Source organism: Arachis hypogaea, chromosome 6 (assembly GCF_003086295.3).
Source record: "Arachis hypogaea cultivar Tifrunner chromosome 6, arahy.Tifrunner.gnm2.J5K5, whole genome shotgun sequence".
Lineage (NCBI taxonomy): Eukaryota > Viridiplantae > Streptophyta > Magnoliopsida > Fabales > Fabaceae > Arachis > Arachis hypogaea.
In genome coordinates this window covers 28,699,020-28,720,110 of record NC_092041.1, presented here as the reverse complement: position 1 = coordinate 28,720,110, position 21,091 = coordinate 28,699,020, and the positions used below count along the sequence as shown (strand labels likewise).

Sequence of the window (21,091 nt, the reverse complement as noted above, 5' to 3'; positions counted from 1 at the left end):
GAAGACTTCGAGAGAGGCGTCTTCAGCACAGCTGCCTCTAAAGAATCTGGCAGCTGAGTCTCAGGGTCCGAAAAAGATTATCCCGACCACACGAGTTTGGACAATTCCCTCCGACCCTCTTCAAACGACTTTTGGTGCTACTTCCTCTCATACTGTTGGTCCCCCTCCAAAGAAAATGAAAACTGTAGGGACTTATAATTTGGACGACAAAGAGTTCGATGGTGTGGCCTTTGCCACGGAGTTGATTTCTCCTCATGGCCGGGTTTTGACTGACGACGCGTCGATCCTTCACCATCTTGACTTCATAACATGCAATAGTATTCGGATGGCCAACCTTAGTGGGGCCTTTTCTTGAGTTGTCTGGGAGTCCCCAGTTCGTGCAACCAAGGCCTTTATGGAGGATGCCATGCCCGACTTTGATAGAATTAAAAGTCTGAAGGACGAGCTTGACGCCAGGGTCGTTAAATTGGAGATGGATGCTGAGAAGAAAAAACTCGAGCTACTACTGCGGATGCGGCTGCAAATCTGGCTGAGGAGGCGGCTGCAAATCTGGCTGAGGAGGCGGCTAAGAAGTACAAAGAGAGTTATACCCGCACATATGGCAAGCTCTTGGAGATGAAGGAGAGGCTTCAGTCTGCGCAGCATGACTACACCGAGCTCCAAGGTCATATAGTGAGCAGTATGACTGAGATGTGTGAGAACTTGAAGGCTCAGGTCCGGGTTCTTGCTCCCGAGCTCGACATTACCTTACTCAGCCTGGATAATATGGTGGAGGACAGCAAGATCGTGCCTGCCCCAGATGATGAAGATGAGGGTCCTCCCCTTGTGCCACAAGCTAAGGCTTCTACAGCTTCAGCTACTGTAGCCCCTTCTACTGAAGTAGTTGATGAACGAACTTTTGCGTGGTTTAGAATTCACAAAAATAATCATGTTGCTAGTATAGTTTCTAAACCAACAAGAATCTTTTCGTACAAAAACTTGTTTGTCACTAAAGCAAACCCAATAAAAATAAGCCAAAGTATTTAAACCTCCGGTCGTCTCTCAAGGAATTGTAGTGAGGTGTGTTATTATTGGTTATGGGTTTTTACAGAATTTTTAGAGTCAGGAATGATAAAATACTTAACTATAAATTAAAGAAATGAAAATAAACGAGAGGTTTATGTAATTAATTTAAAAATTCTTTACTAGGAGAAGATTAATTGGAAGTTCTATCCTTGTTGAATTTTCCAAGATTAATAATAATAGGTTGTTGTTTCTACTTGGTTAACCCTCAACGATTGAAGAAAAGTCAAGTTAAGAGCCTACTTCTATTCACAAGTCCTAATCCTCTCCCTTAGGAAGGATTAGCGTTGTAACTAGAGAGCTAGCCAACAAACTCTAATTATTATTCAACTCTGGAGTCTTCCAACTCAAGGGTCTCCAAATATTAATCAACTCCAAAGTCAAGTTGAGATCTACCTGGTTAACATGAATGCCATTTTCATAAATCATAAAAGAAGTGAAAAGGGAACATGGCAATTAAAATTAAATGGAAGCAATTAAACAAATAATAAGATTAAATGGAAAGATACTCTTTGCATTAATAAATTAAAGGAACATTGAACCTGGAATTGAGAAGAATTTGAAAGAAGAAATCCTAAATCCTAAATCCTAAAACCTAGAGAGAGGAGAGAGCCTCTCTCTCTAGAATCTACATCTAAAACCTAAAATTATGTGAATGAGAAGTGTATGAATGATTCCTCCACCTTGCAGCCTCTAATCTGTGTTTTCTGGGCCGAGAACTGGGTCAAAAATAGCCTAGAAATTGCTGGGGGCTTGGTGTCCAGGCTTGTCCGATAACTTTTTAGTGTTCTTTTCATAGAAACTTTTTTAATTTCGTGCTTTCTTTGAGTGGAGTTGTTCCCTTTTTAGCTAAGCACTTTTTGAGCCTTAAGTTGTTTTTCAACCTTTTGGGCTTTTTTTACTTGTTCTTTTCTCGGGTCGTGCTTGTTTGGGTCACGCCTCTTCTAAGCCGACGTCGACCTGGGTGGCTTTTATAGTCTGAGCCTTTAGTCATATTCCATCAACTTTTTAGGTAGTGTTCCGAAGGGGAACCTTTTCTTTATAGTTTGTTTGGATGACTTTTTTAGCTCTGTTCTAGTGCTCTTGCTTTAAGTAAAATCCTTTTCAGGACTTTGTACCTTTTTTATAGCTGAGCACTTCGGGCCCTGGTTTTTTAACCTTTCTTTGGCCTTCTGATGCATGGAAACTTGGCTCTTAACAAATCTCCCTTCGGCAAGTATACCGAATTATCGTCAAGTAAAATTCACTATAGAGTGAGGTCGAATCCCACAAGGATTGATTGGTCAAGCAACTTTAGTTAGAAGAATATGCTAGCTGAGCTAAATAGAATTGAGATTGAGATGCAGAAATTTAAATGACTAGAAATTAAATAGCAGAAACTAAAGTGCAGAATCTTAAATGGGGAATGGGGGTAATGCCCATAAAAGTAAATGGCAGAAACTAAAGAGAATGGGTAAGATCAGAAATGGGGAGATCATTGGGTTTAGGACATGTTGCAATTCTCCGGATCAAATTCATTCTCATCTCTTCCTCAATCAATGCATTCATTGATCTCCTTGGCAATATTAAGTGATTGGATTCCAATTCCTTGGTAATCCAATCTCTCAAATCTTGATCAATAGCCAATTCCTTGGTCAATTGCTCATGAGAAGAGATGAAGTATGGTCACTGATTATACCACATACATTTCCCAACTCAAGTATTGGTAGGATTATAGTCACATATCCATCCAAACCCAAATTGGTCCAGCATGAGAAAGCATTTCTAGCATGATCTCTTCATTCCTCTTCCAAGGTTCTGAAGAGATCCAATTATGGAGAGTTTCTTTTCCAAGACAACTAACCAATGGAATTAAGATTGAAAGCTTTCAAGTAAAATCAAGAGGAAAGATAGAAGAAGAAGAAGAATGAAAACTAATATTGATCCATCAAATTACAGCAAAGCTCCCTAACCCAATGAAAGAGGTTTAGTTGTTCATAGCTCTAGGAATCAAAATTGGCAGAAAAGAAGAATCCATGGTAAAAGTACAGAAAAAGTAAAATATGTAGAGAGTAGTTCCCAAAAGTCCAAAAGCTCCTATCTCGTTCAAAACTACTCCTATATATACTACTCTTCATGATCTTCTAGTGAGTTCTTCAAGTCTTGGATGTGGGCTTTGGACCTTGAGTTGAAGCAATTCTCATCTTTAGTGGGCCCAACTTGCAGAGAATTATGAATTAGGCTTGGGCAATTAGTGAGATTAACGTGGAATACATTTCTGGGTGCGAGAACGTTAGTGGCATTCACCTTTTCCACTAACGTTCCACCTTTATATGCCCCCGTTATTCTCAACGTTAGAAGTCTTAACGTGACTTCTAACGTTCCTTCTCAATTCTTGGCCAACGTTAATGGGACTCACTTTTCCCATTAACGTTGGCTTGTGCCCCTTTTCGCAAACGTTAATGGGAATCACTTTTCCCATTAACGTTGCTTGCCTCTTGCCCCCTACGTTAGGTCTCACGTTAGCTTAGCTATCGTAGCTCTTAACGTGGGCATCTATCATCTTCGAGAGCGTTAGTGACACTCACCTTTGTCACTAATGCCCTAATTGCCTTAAGCCCCTATGTTAGAACCCACATTAACTAAGTTAACATGGCTCTTAACGTAGTAATGAAGCCCTCTCCCAACGTTAGTGACAAAAGTGAGTGTCACTACTGTTGGCTCTTTGAAACCCACTCCACGTTAACTTCCACGTTAACAATCTTAACGTGAGAGTTAACGTAGGCAATGATAATGATCCAACGTTAGTGACAAAAGTGAATGTCACTAACGTTGGCATTGTTGATCCTCTTCCACATTAGAGTTCATGTTAACTTAGTTAACGTGACTCTTAACGTGGAGCATTGCCTAGTTTCCCAACGTTAGTGGTGTTCACTTTTACCACTAACGTTGAGGAGAAACGTTATTGGAGTTCACGTTTCTCATTAACATAGAGTCCTCTTTTTCTTCTACGTTAAGTACCACGTTAACTTAGTTAACGTGGCTCTTAACGTAGGCTATGAATGGCTTCGCAGGCGTTATTGGTGATCACTTTTCTCATTAACGTTGCAAGCTATTTGCCATCCCATGTTAGTAGTCACGTTAACTAAGTTAACGTGAATGCTAACGTGATTCTTCCATGCTTCATTTGTCCTGAAATCAAGCAATTAAAGTGCATCAAAGCTCTAGCAAAAGTCATGAGATTATGCATCATTAAATTATCATGCAATTCTGGCAAAAATCTCAATAAATCATGCAAAAATTCACAATAGTTGCTTAAATGAAGGTGTAAGTGTATTTTCACCCAAAACTTGCCTTGTTTACTAGGAAAATGCATGAAACTACCTTAAAACAGTAAAGAAAAGGTCAGTGAAACTGGCCTAGATGCCCTGGCATCACAACACCAAACTTAAAGCTTGCTTATCCCTAAGCAAGTACTGAAGCATAAGAAAAATGAAATGAAAGAACAAGAAGATAAGATGGAAATAGCATTCATGGTTCATGGAGTTTCATGCATAACAACTTAGGTTCTTTCCTTTTAGGTTTCAAGCCTTTATCAAATCCCTAGTCACTCTCTTGATTGCATCCCTTGAGGCTTCTTTCTTATTGATCCTTCTTTTTTTTAAGTTTATTTTTCTTTTTGCTAGGTACTTTGTAAGAGGGCGACTTTTTATGATAAGCTTTTAGCCAACACTCCCAAACCAGTTGGTTTTAAGGTGCTAGGTGTTAAGACACCCCTAAGGACTTACTCCCTCAAGTCTCTTTCCCTCATACATACACACCACAGGCACATGGTTTGTTATTCTTTCTTTCTTGAGACCTTGGTGTCCAGCAACCCTTTGGGTTACTAAGTGCTCTGTAATAAGGGTTACTCTTGATAGTGGACTTTCAGCTGATAATCCCGGATTAGTTAATCCAAGTTACCAAGTGTTAAGGCACCCCTAAGAGCTTATTCATCCAAGTATATCCCTTGTACATAAACACCACAGACACATACCTCAGTTTCAAAACCCTTGGTGCCTAGCATTGTTTCTTATTGTGTTCCCTTTCTTATTTTCACTTGTATTGCTCTTCTTTTTTTTTTCTTGCTGGGATCTTATTGTTTAGCTAGCCTCAAGGAATGTGTCTCAAACTTAGGACTTAGGATGGATAGTTGCTTTCTTTCCTTTCTTGGTGAACCAACTTAGCTTACTAATCATTCTACCACAAACATTCAGAATGCACTTTACAAAATAACTCCACTCTCATTCTTTTCATAACATTTTCTTTTTGATTAACTTAAAGAGACAAGCATACAAGTAAGAAAGGTACAAGTGAACATTCAAGACGTTAAGCTCAATAACATAGACTTAAATAAGGAGAATTTAATTGAAAATCCTAAGCTACCATGGAAGCATGTTCTATTTCATACATGATTTTCCTTATTTAAAGCTTTGAAAAAGAAGGTAAACTAAGAAGGAATTTCACCACCTTTCACTTGTTCGCCTGCTCATTCTCTTCTGCTCCATTGGGATTCTCCTTGATTTAATTGTCCTATCAATTACCATCAATGTCCTTTTTGATTCCCTATATACAAACAGTAGATGCAATGGGTTATTTGAACTTTTGGTGGGAAAAAGTGTGAACTAATACTTTCCATGAAAATGTTTCTTTTTCTTTCGTTTTTATATGACTAAATACTTTCCATGAAAACAAATTAATTAAACATTAAACTTCCCATACATGTACGTTGGTACACCAAACTTGTTTGTAATCACATGATGCAACAAGTTTGGGGAATGAACTTTCCTCATAAGGTGTGTTCAAACCACACTTGGTGTGCTTTGAACACCAAACTTATCGTGTACTATAAGTTGCATGTAGAGGGACTTATTGTCAGTTGTCAAAATTAATTTAAAATTCCATGGAAATTGCCTTATTGCTATTATTATTAGAAATTTAAAGAGGAGAGGGTTATAAAACATAGGTTGCCTCCCATGAAGCGCTTCTTTAGCATCACTAGCTTGACGTTTGGTTCTTTGTCAAGGAGGTTGATAGTGCTTGAAGTCCTTCCCTCTTGCAGTATGTTTGCCTCCAGTGAAATCGTTGAGAAGTTCGTCTCCCGGGGAAAGATCTTCTGTAGGTATCTTTCTGCTTCTCCATCTCCTTGGAACTTTTTCTTTGTTTCCATTGATGTTTTCTTGTTTTCTATGGATTCTTTCTCTAGGAGATTCTTGTTATTGATCTTGCATGAATTTGGTGGTTCTGGTTCCTCTTGAATCACCTTTGAACATGGTTCTTCCTGACTAAGCTCCCCAACCAATGGGGCTTCCAATTGTGTTGTTTGTGCTTCCTCGTTTGGCTTTTCTATCATCTTATTGTCTTCATGATCTGCTCCTTGTGAGAGGTTGTAAACATTGAAAGCGAGCTGCTCATCATGTATTCTCAGCACTAACTCTCCTCGTTCTACATCTATGAGTGCTCTAGCTGTGGCTAGAAATTGTCTACCCAAAATGATGGGGTAAATAGGATTCTCATCCATTTCCAGAACGACAAAATATGTGGGAAGATAGTAGCTCCCAACCTTTACCAGCACATTTTCAACTACTCCTACTGCTTGTTTTTGGGTTTTATCAGCCAATCTGATAATTACATTAGTAGGAGTTAGTTCATTGATTTGGAGCTTCTTCATGAGAGAGAGAGGCATTAAGTTGATGCTTGCTCCCAAGTCACAAAGCCCTTTGTCAATCATTGTTTCTCCTATGGCACAAGGAATGTGGAAGCTTCCTGGATCCTCCTTCTTTGTGGGTGGTCCTGGTTGAATGAGAGCACTACAATCTCTGTTCATCTTGATTGTTTGTCCACTTTTCAATGGACTTTTTCTGGCTAGTAGCTCCTTTATATACTTAATGTAGAAGGGCATCTGTTGGAGGGCTTTAATGAATGGTGTATTTACATCTAAAGATGCAAACATATCAAGAAACCTTGAGTACATTCTCCCTGCTACACCACCTTTAAGCCTGTGGGGAAAAGGTGCATATGGGTTCAATACCTCCTTCTTATTTAGCTCTTCCTTGGATGTGAGTGGAGTTGCATAGCTTCCTTCCTCTTGACTTTCCCTTTGGTTATTTTGGAGGTGTTCTACTCCATTCATACTCCCCTCATCACTTGTGGTTATCATTTTGCATTCTTCCCATCTCACTTTCTTTGGTTCTCCTCTTGGATTCTTCTCTGTATCACTGGGGAATCCATCAGTGGGTTTGGGGATTTGTTGAGATAGATAACCTACTTGGGACTCCAATCTCTTGATGTTTTCTCCTTGGTTCTTGATGTTGGCTCGCACTTCTTCCTTAAACACTTTGTTATCTTGGACTTCTCTGCATATGTTTTCAAGTAGAGCCTCAATCTTTGAAAGCCTATCATCTGTGGATGCTGGTAGGTCGAGATTAGGTGGTTGAGAAGGTTGGTTAGATGGATGTTGGTAATATCTCTGTGAAGTGTTTTGATGAGTGGCATTGTTGTTGGAGTTGAAGTTGGAACGTCTCTGATCTTGTCCTTGGTCTTGTTGGTTTCCCCAACCAAAGTTGGGGTGATTTCTCCATCCAGAATTGTAGGTTTTAGAGTATGGATCATGGACTTGTCTAGGTGAATTTCCCACATAATTGGCTTGCTCCCAGTCACCTCCTTCTCCCATGTTTATTCCTTCATGAGTTGGTGATGAGGTGATGATTGCTGCCACTTGGTTCTCTTCCACCTTCTTGGTAAGATCTGCTAGCTGCTTGGTGATTATCTTGTTTTGGGCTAACAGTGCATCCATGTGGTTCAGCTCCATCACTCCTCTAGTGTTACTTCTTTCAGATGCATAGAAGTAGTCATTCTCAGCAACTGTTTCAATGACATCTATGGCTTCTTCAACGGTTTTCTTCTTGTTTAAAGAACCTCCTGATGAATGATCTACAGCCTTCTTTGACTCATAGGAAAGACCTTCATAGAAGATGTGAAGTTGAACCCACTCATTAAACATCTCTGGTGGACATCTCTTTGTCAAGTCTTTGAATCTCTCCCATGCTTCATAAAGTGTCTCACCATCTTGTTGCCTGAAAGTATGCACCTCAGTTCTTAGCCTATTAATCCTTTGAGGAAGATAAAATCTTGCTAAAAACTTGTTCACTACCTCCTCCCAATTTGTCAGGCTTTCTTTTGGGAAAGATTCAAGCCACTTTGTTGCCTTGTCCCTGAGTGAGAAAGGGAATAAGAGCAACCTATAGACATCGGGGTGGACTCCATTGGACTTCACCGTGTAACAAATCCTCAAGAAGGTGGTCAAGTGTTGGTTAGGGTCTTCTTGAGCACCTCCTCCAAATGAGCAATTATTTTTCACCAAAGTGATGAGCTGAGGTTTTAGCTCGAAATTGTTGGCATGTATGGTGGGTTTCTGAATGCTGCTTCCACAGTTTTCTGGATTAGGATTGATATAGGATCCTAAGACCCTCCTTTCATGCCCAGTCCGGTTTGCATGGCCTTCTCTGGCATGATTATGAGCTTCTTCTTCATGATTGTTCTCCAAATTCTCTTCCATGTTGGGTTCAAAATACTCTTCCTCTTCCTCAGTACCAATAATTCTTTTTCATCTTGCCTCCCTTTTTTGTCTCCAAAGGGTTCTCTCAGGTTCTGAATCAAAGGATATTGAGATTCCTTCTCTTCTCCCTGTCATACAACAAACAGAATGCACAACAGGAGATATAGTGAAGACTATTTTTGTTAGAATGATTGTTAGTGTGAGTGATGCAATTTATCAAACAGTTAGTGGGTTAGTGAGCTGAATTATGATAAACTAAGAAAAAGAGAACAGAAAATAGAGAGGGTAAAGGAAATGAGGAGAAAATTAAAAACAAACTAAGGTAAATTACTGAATACAGAAAAGAATAATGAAAAATAATAAAAAAATGCTCAATCTAGTGATCTTCTAACTTAATCATTGTTGATTCAAAATCAATCCCCGACAACTGCGCCATAAACTTGATGCATGGAAACTTATCTCTCAACAAATCTCCCTTCGGCAGGTATACCAAATTATCGTCAAGTAAAACTCACTATAGAGTGAGGTCGAATCCCACAAGGATTGATTGGTCAAGCAACTTTAGTTAGAAGAATATGCTAGTTGAGCTAAATAGAATTGAGATTGAGATGCAGAAATTTAAATGACTAGAAATTAAATAGCAGAAATTAAAGTGCAGAATCTTAAATGGGGGATTGGGGTAATGCTCATAAAAGTAAATGGCAGAAACCAAAGAGAATGGGTAAGATCAGAAATAGGGAGATCATTGGGTTTAGGAGATGTTGCAATTCTCCGGATCAAATTCGTTCTCATCTCTTCCTCAATCAATGCATTCATTGATCTCCTTGGCAATCTTAAGTGATTAGATTCCAATTCCTTGGTAATCCAATCTCTCAAATCTTGATCAATAGCCAATTCCTTGGTCAATTGCTCATGAGAAGAGATGAAGTATGGTCAATGATTATACCATATACATTTCCCAACTCAAGTATTCGTCGGATTATAGTCACATATCCATCCAAACCCAAATTGGCCCAGCATGAGAAAGCATTTCTAGCATGATCTCTTCATTCCTCTTCCAATTATGGAGAGTTTCTTTTCCAAGACAACTCTCCAATGGAATTAAGATTGAAAGCTTTCTAGTAAAATCAAGAGAAAAGATAGAAGAAGAAGAATGAAAACTAATATTGATCCATCAAATTACAGCAGAGCTCCCTAACCCAATGAAAGAGGTTTAGTTGTTCATAGCTCTAGGAATCAAAATTGGCAGAAAAGAAGAATCCATGGTAAAAGTACAGAAAAGTAAAATATGCAGAGAGTAGTTCCCAAAAGTCCAAAAGCTCCTATCTCGTTCAAAACTACTCCTATATATACTACTCTTCATGATCTTCTAGTGAGTTCTTCAAGTCTTGGATGTGGGCTTTGGACTTTGAGTTGAAGCAATTCTCATCTTTAGTGGGCCTAGCTTGCAGAGAATTATGAATTAGGCTTGGGCAATTAGTGAGATTAACGTGGAATACATTTCTGGGTGCGAGAACGTTAATGGCATTCACCTTTTCCACTAACGTTCCACCTTTATATGTCCACGTTATTCTCAACGTTAGAAGTCTTAACGTGACTTCTAACGTTCCTTCTCAATTCTTGGCCAACATTAATGGGACTCACTTTTCCTATTAACGTTGGCTTGTGCCCCTTTTCGCAAACGTTAATGGGAATCACTTTTCCCATTAACGTTGCTTGCCTTTTACCCCCCTACGTTAGGTCTCACGTTAGCTTAGCTAATGTAGCTCTTAACGTGGGCATCTATCACCTTCGAGAGCGTTAGTGACACTCACCTTTGTCACTAACGCTCCAATTGCCTTAAGCCCCTACGTTAGAACCCATGTTAACTAAGTTAACGTGGCTCTTAATATAGTAATGAAGCCCTCTCCCAATGTTAGTGACAAAAGTGAGTGTCACTAACGTTGGCTCTTTGAACCCCACTCCACGTTAACTTCCATGATAACAATCTTAACGTGAGAGTTAACGTAGGCAATGCTAATGATCCAACGTTAGCGACAAAAGTGAATGTCACTAATGTTGGCATTGTTGATCCTCTTCCACGTTAGAGTTCACGTTAACTTAGGTAACGTGACTCTTAACGTGGAGCATTGCCAAGTTTCCCAACGTTAGTGGTGTTCACTTTTACCACTAACGTTGAGGAGAAACGTTATTGGAGTTCACGTTTCTCATTAATGTGGAGTCCTCTTTTTCTTCTACGTTAAGTACCACGTTAACTTAGTTAACGTGGCTCTTAACGTAGGCTATGAATGGCTTCGTAGGCGTTATTGGTGATCACTTTTCTCATTAACGTTGCAAGCTATTTTCCATCCCACGTTAGTAGTCACGTTAACTAAGTTAACGTGAATGCTAACGTGATTCTTCCATGCTTCATTTGTCCTGAAATCAAGCAATTAAAGTGCATCAAAGCTCTAGCCAAAGTCATGAGATTATGCATCATTAAATTATCATGCAATTCTGCAAAAATCTCATGAAATCATGCAAAAATTCACAATAGTTGCTTAAATGAAGGTGTAAGTGTATTTTCACCCAAAACTTGCCTTGTTTACTAGGAAAATGCATGAAACTACCCTAAAATAGTAAAGAAAATGTCAGTGAAACTGGCCTAGATGCCTTGGCATCACCTTCACGAGATGTTTTTGTCCCTTTTCATTGGTCCGACTTTTCTGTCGGGCCTTCTTAAGTTATTTTTAGTAATCCCATTTTTAGTTAGACCTCGTCAGGCTACTTTTTATGGGTTACTTTTTATAACTTCTTGCATTAACTTGCTTCTATCGCTTCACCTTGCCAACCTCTTTGTAATCAGGCGATGAATTTTTGCGTTTTATGATCTTAGATTAATGCGTCTTGGCAGGAAACCTTTTAGGGAATTGATAAATTTCATTCAAAAAATAATGAAAAACATAAATAAAATGTGTACATATCAGTGCTTACCCTTCTAAGTCGGGAAATTTCTTAGATTTTGGCCTGACGCCTCATTAAAAAACCTTTTTAGGAAAAAGAGTGCTCTTTGACCTAAGATCTTTACCATTTTCTAGCTTGAGTACCTTCTTAGGTTACAAGCATGCCATGACCTTGGTAGCTCTCGCCTCTCGAGGTCGGACACTGTTCCGAGGGTTACCTAAAACTATAGGTCGATCTCGGATGAGATCTTCTGTACTGGTCGGAGCTGATGTGTCCGACTTGATGATGGTGGCCAGAGCCGCCGTGTTCGACTTGTTGGACTTGGGGGTGGTGCTGATCCTTCGTCACCGGAGGGTGGTGGTACCTGCAAGGGACTCTGATGCTTAAGTTAGCAAGGATATTAAGCAGGTTTTTAGTAGAATCAGAATATGAGTTATACCTGGGTGCTCCAGTGTATTTATAATGGCGTAGAATGACCTTTCTGAAGATAAGATAACATCTTTGAGTGACGTTATCTTATCTTTAAGGGAACCGCCTTTATCTCTCTAGACCTCGGGCTGCTTTTAGATTTGGGTCATGTTCCTTTTTTTTGGGCCTTCTTGGGCCTCTGTAGTAATTTGGCCAACCTCTTTCCTAAAGAGGTCGGGTAGTCCTGATCTGAACAGGTTGGTCAATTTGTCGTTGATCTGCCCGGGTCGTACAGCTCGACCTAGGGCATGAACGGTGCCCCTTCTCTGAGCTCGGTCTTTCCCTTGAGATCGTGTCTGTTTGCTAGACTTCGATCTTTTTATTTGGAAAAGTCGAGCTCGAGCATTTGTCGAACTTGTCGTAGAGCTTTTATTTGGTAGCTTGAATGTGAAACATTTTCTTCTCTCCTCTTTTAATGGTACGTGCGTTTTGTTCTCCGTGCTTTTTCTTGGAAACGTGCGAGGGTTTTTAAAGACTCATTTAACTCCTCTTTTGCCGTTTCTTTCGCTTCCCTCTTCGTATCATTTTGAATTTTCAAAGCTTCAGTTTTTTCTCTCTTCACTTCTCCTTGGCATTTTACCCTTTCGTTTCTCAAAGTTCTTCCTTCTTCATGCTTCGCGTCTTCTTCGTTGCTTATTTCTTCTTTAACAAGTTGGTTTTTTTTCTCCTTTTCTACGCTCTTTTCCTTTTAAGGCTTTGTGTGATCGTAAAAAGTTTTGATCTTGCTTGCATTTGTGTTGGGAAGTTTTAATCTTTCCTCTGTTTTTGTTGTATCTGATTGCTGCCATAATGTGTGCTCTGGGAGTCTCTTCATTTTTTGTATGAATCTCGTCGCATTTCTTGATAGTTGACGCTTTTAGGGTTTTGCATGTGGCTACTGTTTCTTCTTGCATCTTCAGTTTTGTTACTTTTGGAATGATGAGTTTGCTTGATTCTGAGAAAAAGGTTGCTTTTTCGTTGATGTATAATAGTTCTCTGTGTAGAAAGGTGATTTTGATTGTTTTGTGATTTTTCTTTTTGGAGTGTTGCTTGTTCTGGGGAGAAGGTTATTCTCTTGCTGGGAGACGTTGGGTCGTAGACTTTAGTCCTTACTCTGTTACTGCCTCCAAAGGATGTCCCAAGACTTTGGGTTGTGTCCTGGGGTTTCCTTTTTTATTACCCCTGATATTCTGTATGCTGTAGTTTTGAGTTTGTATCCATTTTTGACTGAGCTGTTCTTCCTCACTTTGCCCGAGCTGTTTGATTAGTAACCCCCCTTTTTCGTTTTTGTAGGAATAGTTGATCCATGTCTTCCTGTAAGAATATTGTCGAGACATCCTCCCAATTTCCTGCTAGCATGGCCGACTAGGTGGATTCTATGGTTCTTTTGTGTATTTCGCTGGTTGACTTTGAATTTTGTGAGCAACTTAGGAAATTTCATAGGATTTGTAGTAATGGTAGTGATGAGAAGAACTATGAGCTTGTATCCCCTACTTCTGAAGAGAGAGTTTATTTTTCCACTCGGGCTGCTGGAGATCTCCCTTTTTTCTATGCGTACGATTTCTTTTCTAGTCAGATGAACATTACTGTACCTTTTACTCCTTTTGAGACCAACCTATTGTGGTCTTGTAACGTGGCTCTGTCCTAACTCCATCCCAATTCTTGGAGTTTCATAAAAATCTTCCAATTGGTCATGAATTGGGTGTCCAACCTTCCCAATCCCTCTTCTTTTACCTCTTTGTTTTGACAAAGCCTGGTGTGGTTAAGAAAAAGGCCACCTGGGTTTCCTTCCGAGCTTCCCAGGGAAAAAAGGTTTTTCTCATGTACGATGAATCCTTCTGTGATTTTAAGAACTCTTTCTTCAAGGTCCGAGCTGTTGAAGGAGCTCGTCCCTTTTTTCTATATGAGAATGATGAACCTACTTTTCCTTTGGAGTGGCAACAAAATTTAGTGGTATCTAGATATTCCTGGGAGATGTTGGATGAGGTAGAACAAGCCCTTGTAACTGTGTTGGAAGAGAACTAGGGGCAGCCTCCCCATCTCGATACCAAGAAATTTCTAGGAGATCCTTCACTTCTCCGAGCTGAGCTGGGTAGTGGTCGACTTCTTTTGTATCTTGTTATGTTGCTTTATTTTGTTGAGTTTATCCCTTTTCTTTTCGATTTATAACTTGGTTTTCTTGCTGCATATTTTTAGAGATGGTTAAAAACAACGATGCTATGAAGGCCTTTAAAAAGGCAAATAAGGCAACTGCGGCCCTAAACCTCTCGGCCAAGGTTCCCGAGGAGGGGTCGTCTAGGGCTTCTTTAAAGAGGTCGAACTCGGACGCTTTTGGTCCCAAAAAGATCATCCCGACTCCTAACGTCCGACTGGCCTCCTCTGTTCCTCCTCTACCGTCTTCCAGTGCTGCCTTCCCGTCTGTTGCCGGCCCTTCTCCTAAAAAGTGGAGAACCACTGAGCCCTTTAATTTGGATGCCCCTAACTTCGATGTCGTGGGGTTTGTTGACCAACAAATTGATCCTTACGGCATTATGCCTACGGATGATATATCCATCCTTCACCATCTGGAATTCATTACCCGAAATAGTGTGAGAATGGCGCACATGGGAGCGGCCTTGTTCCGGACTGCTTAGGATGTCCCTGTTCATGCCACTAAGGCTTTCATGGAAGAGGCCAAGTCAGAGTATGATAAGATCAAGGGGTTGAAGGAGGAGCTCAAAAAAAAGGTAGCAAAACTAGAGAAAGAGTTGGAGGGTGAAAAGGTTCGGGCTACATTGGCTAAGGCCTTGGCGGATCTGTCTGAGGAGATGGCCCAGAAGCATAAGGAAAGCTATGTTCGGACCTATAGAGAGATGGTAGAGTTTCGGAAGAGTTTGGATTCTGCCCAAGCTGACTATGCTGATCTTCAGGGTCATCTTGTAGGTAGTGTGAATGCTGCTTATGAGAATCTGAAGGAACAGGTCCGAGTTCTTGCACCCGAGCTCGACCTTACCCTTTTTAGTTTGGACAACATTGTGAAAGATGGTAAGATTATTCCTGATGATCCCGATGATGATGATGATGTCGTCCCTCCTCCAGTCACTTCTGCCAAAGCCTCTGTTGTCCCGCCTTCCTCAACTCCGGTAGTTGAAGCCAGTCAGCCAGAATCTGATCCAGACGTCTAGATTTTGAACCAGGATGACGGGACAGTGGACGCAGTTCCCCTTCAGACTCGCCTTCCTTCTCCCCAAGATGCTGCTATTGGGAAGCCTTTGGATCCTCTATAATTTTGTGTATAGCCCGGTCTTTGTGGGCTTTTGAACTCTTTACTTTTGTTTGTTTGTGATCTTTTGACTTTGGATACTCCAGTTGCTATTTTAGCAAATTTGTTTTGAAAAACAAAAATAGTTTTTCTTGCTCTTCGGGTGGGCTTTCAGCGGCCTCTTGAGTTTTATTTTATGGTAATTGCCTTGTTTCTCTTATGATATGATTGCCTGCAGCTTTCTTTGGCACTTTCCGGGAATCTTTAGAGTGTTTATTGCCTTACCTCTTTTGATTGCTGATGAAAAGTCATCATATACCCATTTTTCAAGCTAATTTCACTTGTTTTATTAGTCTTTATGCACTTTCTTGCATCCTAAGTAAGTGATTTGGAGTGAAAATGCATAACTTCTTTAAATCAAACAACCACCATGAAATTAATGTTAACTCATGAGGTTTAAGCTAATTTTAATTGAATTTTAATTGATTTATAAGCCTTGTGAATTTAGTGATACTTGGAGTGGTTGTTTTGGTTTATTGTAGGTGAAGAAAAGAATAAAAAAGAAAGCGTGGCCTAAGAAAGTGTGGCCAAGGGAGAAAAAGGCGTGGCTTATAATGGAGGAAGCAAGCATTGCCCTCCACAAGGGCACACTGCCCTCTAGGAGGGCAGCATAAGGGAACAAAGCTTGAAAGGCAACTCTGCCCTGCCCACCACAAGGGCAGAGCACAAATCTGTGCCTTGGAATCAAGAAGAACAAAATGTTGCCCTGCCCTCCTCAAGGGCAGTATCGGGCCTTCATGGAAAATAAATCAAAGGAAAATGCTTACCAATGCTTGCCACAAGAGTTGAACACGGGACCATGAGGAAGCAAGGAATTAAGCCTCACTTTGGTACCAAGAAAGCCAAGGAAAATGGGTAGCGTGTGTAGCATCCAAGTTTCGAACACGGGGCTTCAAGGTGGAAACACTGCCCTGCCCTCCGCGAGGGCAGGACAGCATTTTGTTGTGGCACGGCCAGCGCACCAATCTGGCGCACCAAAGCATCATTCGGTAGCACCAGCAGCGCACCAAGGCACCAATCTGGCGCACCAAACTTTTCTGCCCTGCCCTCCGCGAGGGCAGGGCAGCATCCTACGCACCAAGCCTGCACCACGCCTGCACCACGCACGCACCACGCATCAATTTTCTGCCCTGCCCTCCACAAGGGCAGGGCAGCCTCCTGGAAGCTATTGTTTTTGGGCTAAAATTGGATTAAAAATCCAATAAAATTTATTTCTTCACCAAATCAAAAGCCCATCCAAATCCCAAGATCCAAGAGTAGAAAGTGTATAAATAGGAGCTAGTTTGATGTAATTAGGACTTTTTACTTGACTTTTGAATTTTGCACTTTCTTTGGAGCTTTGAATTTTGCAACTTTTCTTTGAGAGACTTGACCGAGATTTCAGAGAATTGGGGAGGAGAATTGATCTCTCTTCTTCCTCGTTCTTGCTCGAGCAATTCTACTTTTCTTGTTTGAGTCTTGGGTGTTAAGAATTGAGGAAATTCTGTCTCAATCTCCACTCAAGAGCTCTTTAATTTCTCTTCTGCATAATTGAATTCATTTACATTCCCTTTACTATTTCTTCTTCAATTTCTTGTCAATTGCTTTGAGAACTTGGATCTGGGAGGGCAATTGAGATCTAGGCTTTGCTACCTAGTCTCTAGAGTCCTGAGATCCCATTTCCCTCTTTGGTTCTTCTGTGAACCCTGCTGCACTTTAATTTCATTTTCTGTTTGAATTTTAGTTTATTCCAATTCATCTTCTACTCTATTAATTGTTGCAATTTACTTTCTCTTGCTGGAAATCTGAATTTCCAATCCTTAATTCCCCTTTTATATTCAAGCAATTTACATTTCTTGCAATTTAAGTTACTGCAATTTACATTTCTTGCACTTTAAGTTTCAGTCATTTACTTTCTTGTTCTTTAAGATTCAGCAAGTTTACTTTCCTGCTCTTTAATTTATTGCAATTTTCCCCTCTCCTTTTACATTCCAAGCAATTTAGCTTCAGTTAAATACAAACCACTCAACCAAAACTTAATTCGCTTGACTAAATCAACCACTAAACTAAAATTGCTCAATCCTTCAATCCCTGTGGGATCGACCTCACTCATGTGAGTTATTATTACTTGATGCGACCCGGTACACTTGCCGGTGAGTTTTGTGTCGGATCGTTTTCCGCACATCAAGTTTTTGGCGCCGTTGCCGGGGATTGAAATAGATTGACAATGACTAAGTGAAGTGGAGGTCTAGATCAAGCACTTTTTCTTTATTTTTTTTACTAACATACTAACTGTTTGAGAAATTGCCTCTATTAACTCGCTAACAATTTATCTCAATTAACTGCACTCAATTCTCAAGCGTGTTGTTGTTTGGTCATCTTGATTGTCTGCATACGAGTTTCTACAGACAAAGGGTATCATGACATGAAGCCACCACTTATTACACTCATCAAGAACAATTGTTCTTATGACGGAAATCCATCGGAAGATCCTCAGCAGCACATATCCACTTTTCTAAAGACTTGTAATGCAGTTAAAACCAATGGTCCAGATCATGACACTTATAAGATCCTGTTATTCCCTTTCTCATTAAAGGGTGAAGCTGCACAATGGTTTGAAACTTTTCCCCAAGGAAGTATCACTAGTTGGGATGATTTGGTCACCAAATTTCTGGCCAAATTCACCTCATCCAGACAGATCATCCAGTTGAAAGAGGAGGAACATCTATTCACACAAGGGGAGGAAGAACCACTTTTCAAAGCCTGGGAAAGATACAAGAAAGCAACTGATAAAGTGGGCTTCCGAGCTTTTTATGAAAGACTAACCCCAGAAACAAGAAAAGCAGTGGATTACTTCTCAGATGGCCTACTCAAAGCTACAACAACTGCCCAAGGAATTGCAAATTTCAATGACAAAGGAGTCACCAACCAACACTCATGCGAGAAACCACAGAATTCAATTTCTGAAAAAGAAGTAATGAAACTTGAAGGAATGAAGGCATCCATGAACCTGAACAATCAAACGTAACATCAAACACAGCAACATATGGGGCTAAGGGATGGAAAAGTTAATGGCCTGCAGTCCGCTGCAGTGAATGCCAAATTTCCACCATGGAGACCTCATTCTTATCTAAGAATGGGGGAGGCCCGATATCAAGAACAAAGAAGTTTCAACCAGGGCAAATCCATGACCACAAACAACCAACATCACTTATCCACCAGTGCCAATCAAAGCCAATACTCACAAAACACACACTGCCAGACTCACTCCAACTGGAGAAGGACTGAAAACCAAAATCACGAACCAAGGAACTTCAATTACAATAACCCCAACTTCTCAAACCAGCAAAAACACCATTACAGCAATAACAACCACTACATGCCACCATCACACCCACTCCTCCAACCTTTAACATCTTATAACCAACCAATCTCACAAGACTCTCAGAGAATCACAGACTTGGAGATCCTAATAGAGAGAATGATGAAACACCAAGAGGAAACAACAAGGAACCAAGAGATGTTAATCAGAGGAATTGAGGAACAGATAGCTCAACTGGCGAAGTACTTTGCAGAAATGGGTGAGAAGAAACCAAATACTTTCCTCAAAACCATTGAAGACAAACCAACCAACAACGAAGATGCTACAAAGAAGGAAGGATGGAAAAGGATCATAGAGGACAATGAGAAAATACTGGACAAATGGAGTACCAGCCAAGAAGAACACAACAAGGAATTCTTTCAAGGAGAGACAGAGGATGGAACTAAAGAAAAGCAGAAAATCCCCACTGGAAAATTTTCACTAGGGGATCGAGTGATGATCAATATTCAAACCATGAAGGTGTCCCCACAGTTGTCTGATCACTACATTGTGACTAAGATCCTTCCACAAGAATTTATAGATGTCATCAAAGAGGAAACCGGAAGGAAGTTCACAGTGAAGAAAGACAAGCTCAGGCACTGTGATTTTCAACCTCCATGATCAGCAGAACAGAAGATGTCAAGCTAGTGACAATAAAAGAGCGCTTGTTGGGAGGCAACCCAACCTGAGGTAGTTTTCTTTTCATAGCTTTTTCAATAAAAATGTTGAATAATTGGTATGCACTGCAAGGAGCTAAGTTTGGTGTTGCACACCAAAATAATTTAAGGGAGAATGAAGGATTCTAAGTTTGGTGTTCCACCAAAAATCTCACTTAAAAGCACATTCTCAATTCTTGCATAATGCTAGCTCCAAGCAATCAGACAAATTATTCAACTACTTAACTGCTTTCTAGCTTTGATTCCATAACCTTTAGCAAGGACACAGGGTTTCAAATATGGTTAACTTGTTGCATCTGAGACAGTGGCAAACAATTAAGTTTGGTGTTCACACACCAAAACAAATCCAAGAGCCACACTCCATTTATGCATATTGACCATATACTTAAGGGCTTGAGAAGCAAGCAACTTTGAGAATTAGGCAGGACATGAGTCAATAACTGAAGATATTGCACATCCTAACTCAAAGAAAATACAACAGAAGGAAGAATCAAAGGGCTGCAACTTCAAAGGTTGTATCTAAACTTAATCCTTGCTGCTGTGTATTATTTTGAACATGGGAACCATTATATATCCTGCTAGAGTGTTTATTTAGTTGCAAGTGAAATTGTTTGATTATGTATGCTAAATCTGCATGTTGTTTGTTATCCATCACTTAGCTAAAGTTTGTTTTGTTTCCCACATGCTTGAATAAAAGTGAATTGTTTGAATTGAAAAGTGAAATATCCAATGTTGCATAAGTAAGAATGGAAGTTAATGGTGGTATATGTGTTTGATTAAATGCATAACTCATGAAATAATTGCTGCATAGTATCATTTTCATTAAAGTGTGAGTTAGCTTGCTGTTATAAAGACTCTTATCAATAAAGAAAAAGCCCTTGAGAACAAAAACAGAAAGAAAAGGAAGAAGAAAAAGCTAAAGTGGCAAGAAAAACTAAGAATAAAGGTTGGACACCAATAGCTTGGACCCTAGGACATATGCCTGTGGTGTTCTTGTACTAAGATATGCTTGGATGAGTAAATTCTAAGGGGTATTTTAAAACCCGGTCACTTAGATCAACTGATTTGGGATGGCCAATTGAAAGTCCACAATAAAGAGCAACTTAGATACAGAACATTTAGTTATCCAAAGAGATGCTGGGCATCAATGATCCTAGGAAGAATTAGTGAGCCATGTGTCTGTGGTGGAAAGATGTTGAGCAAAAGAAAAGAAAAATAAAGCCAAAGGCTATTACTGCAACATTAGACACCAAACCTCTAAAAGAATAATAAGCTTGTTAAGCATTATAAGCCAAGAAAAGTTAGCAAGGGAGTAATTAAAAAGTGAGTCTTATAACAGCAAGTTTAGCAAGCCTTCGAGGAAAGATGTATATTATGTAACAGCAACAATAATTGAGTTATCATTGTCTGCATAAAGATCCCATAAATCAAGTTCTGCTATATGCCTAATAAGGATATGTGTTCTTTTCTTATTCATTTCAATTGCTCTTAAATTTGATGCTTGCTTGGGGACAAGCAAGATTTAAGTTTGGTGTTGTGATGACAAGTCATCATATACCCATTTTTCAAGCTAATTTCACTTGTTTTATTAGTCTTTATGCACTTTCTTGCATCCTAAGTAAGTGATTTGGAGTGAAAATGCATAACTTCTTTAAATCAAACAACCACCATGAAATTAATGTTAACTCATGAGGTTTAAGCTAATTTTAATTGAATTTTAATTGATTTATAAGCCTTGTGAATTT

The 21,091-nt window shown here is 39.8% G+C and overlaps 1 non-coding gene across 1 annotated transcript; it reads left to right on the top strand.

Moving 5' to 3' along the window:
• Positions 1–8,077: 8,077 nt before the first annotated feature.
• Positions 8,078–8,185, top strand: LOC112699784 (small nucleolar RNA R71). Its single transcript, XR_003152722.1, has one exon. It is a non-coding gene; the product is annotated as a small nucleolar RNA R71 (small nucleolar RNA).
• The last annotated feature ends 12,906 nt before the right edge of the window (positions 8,186–21,091 follow it).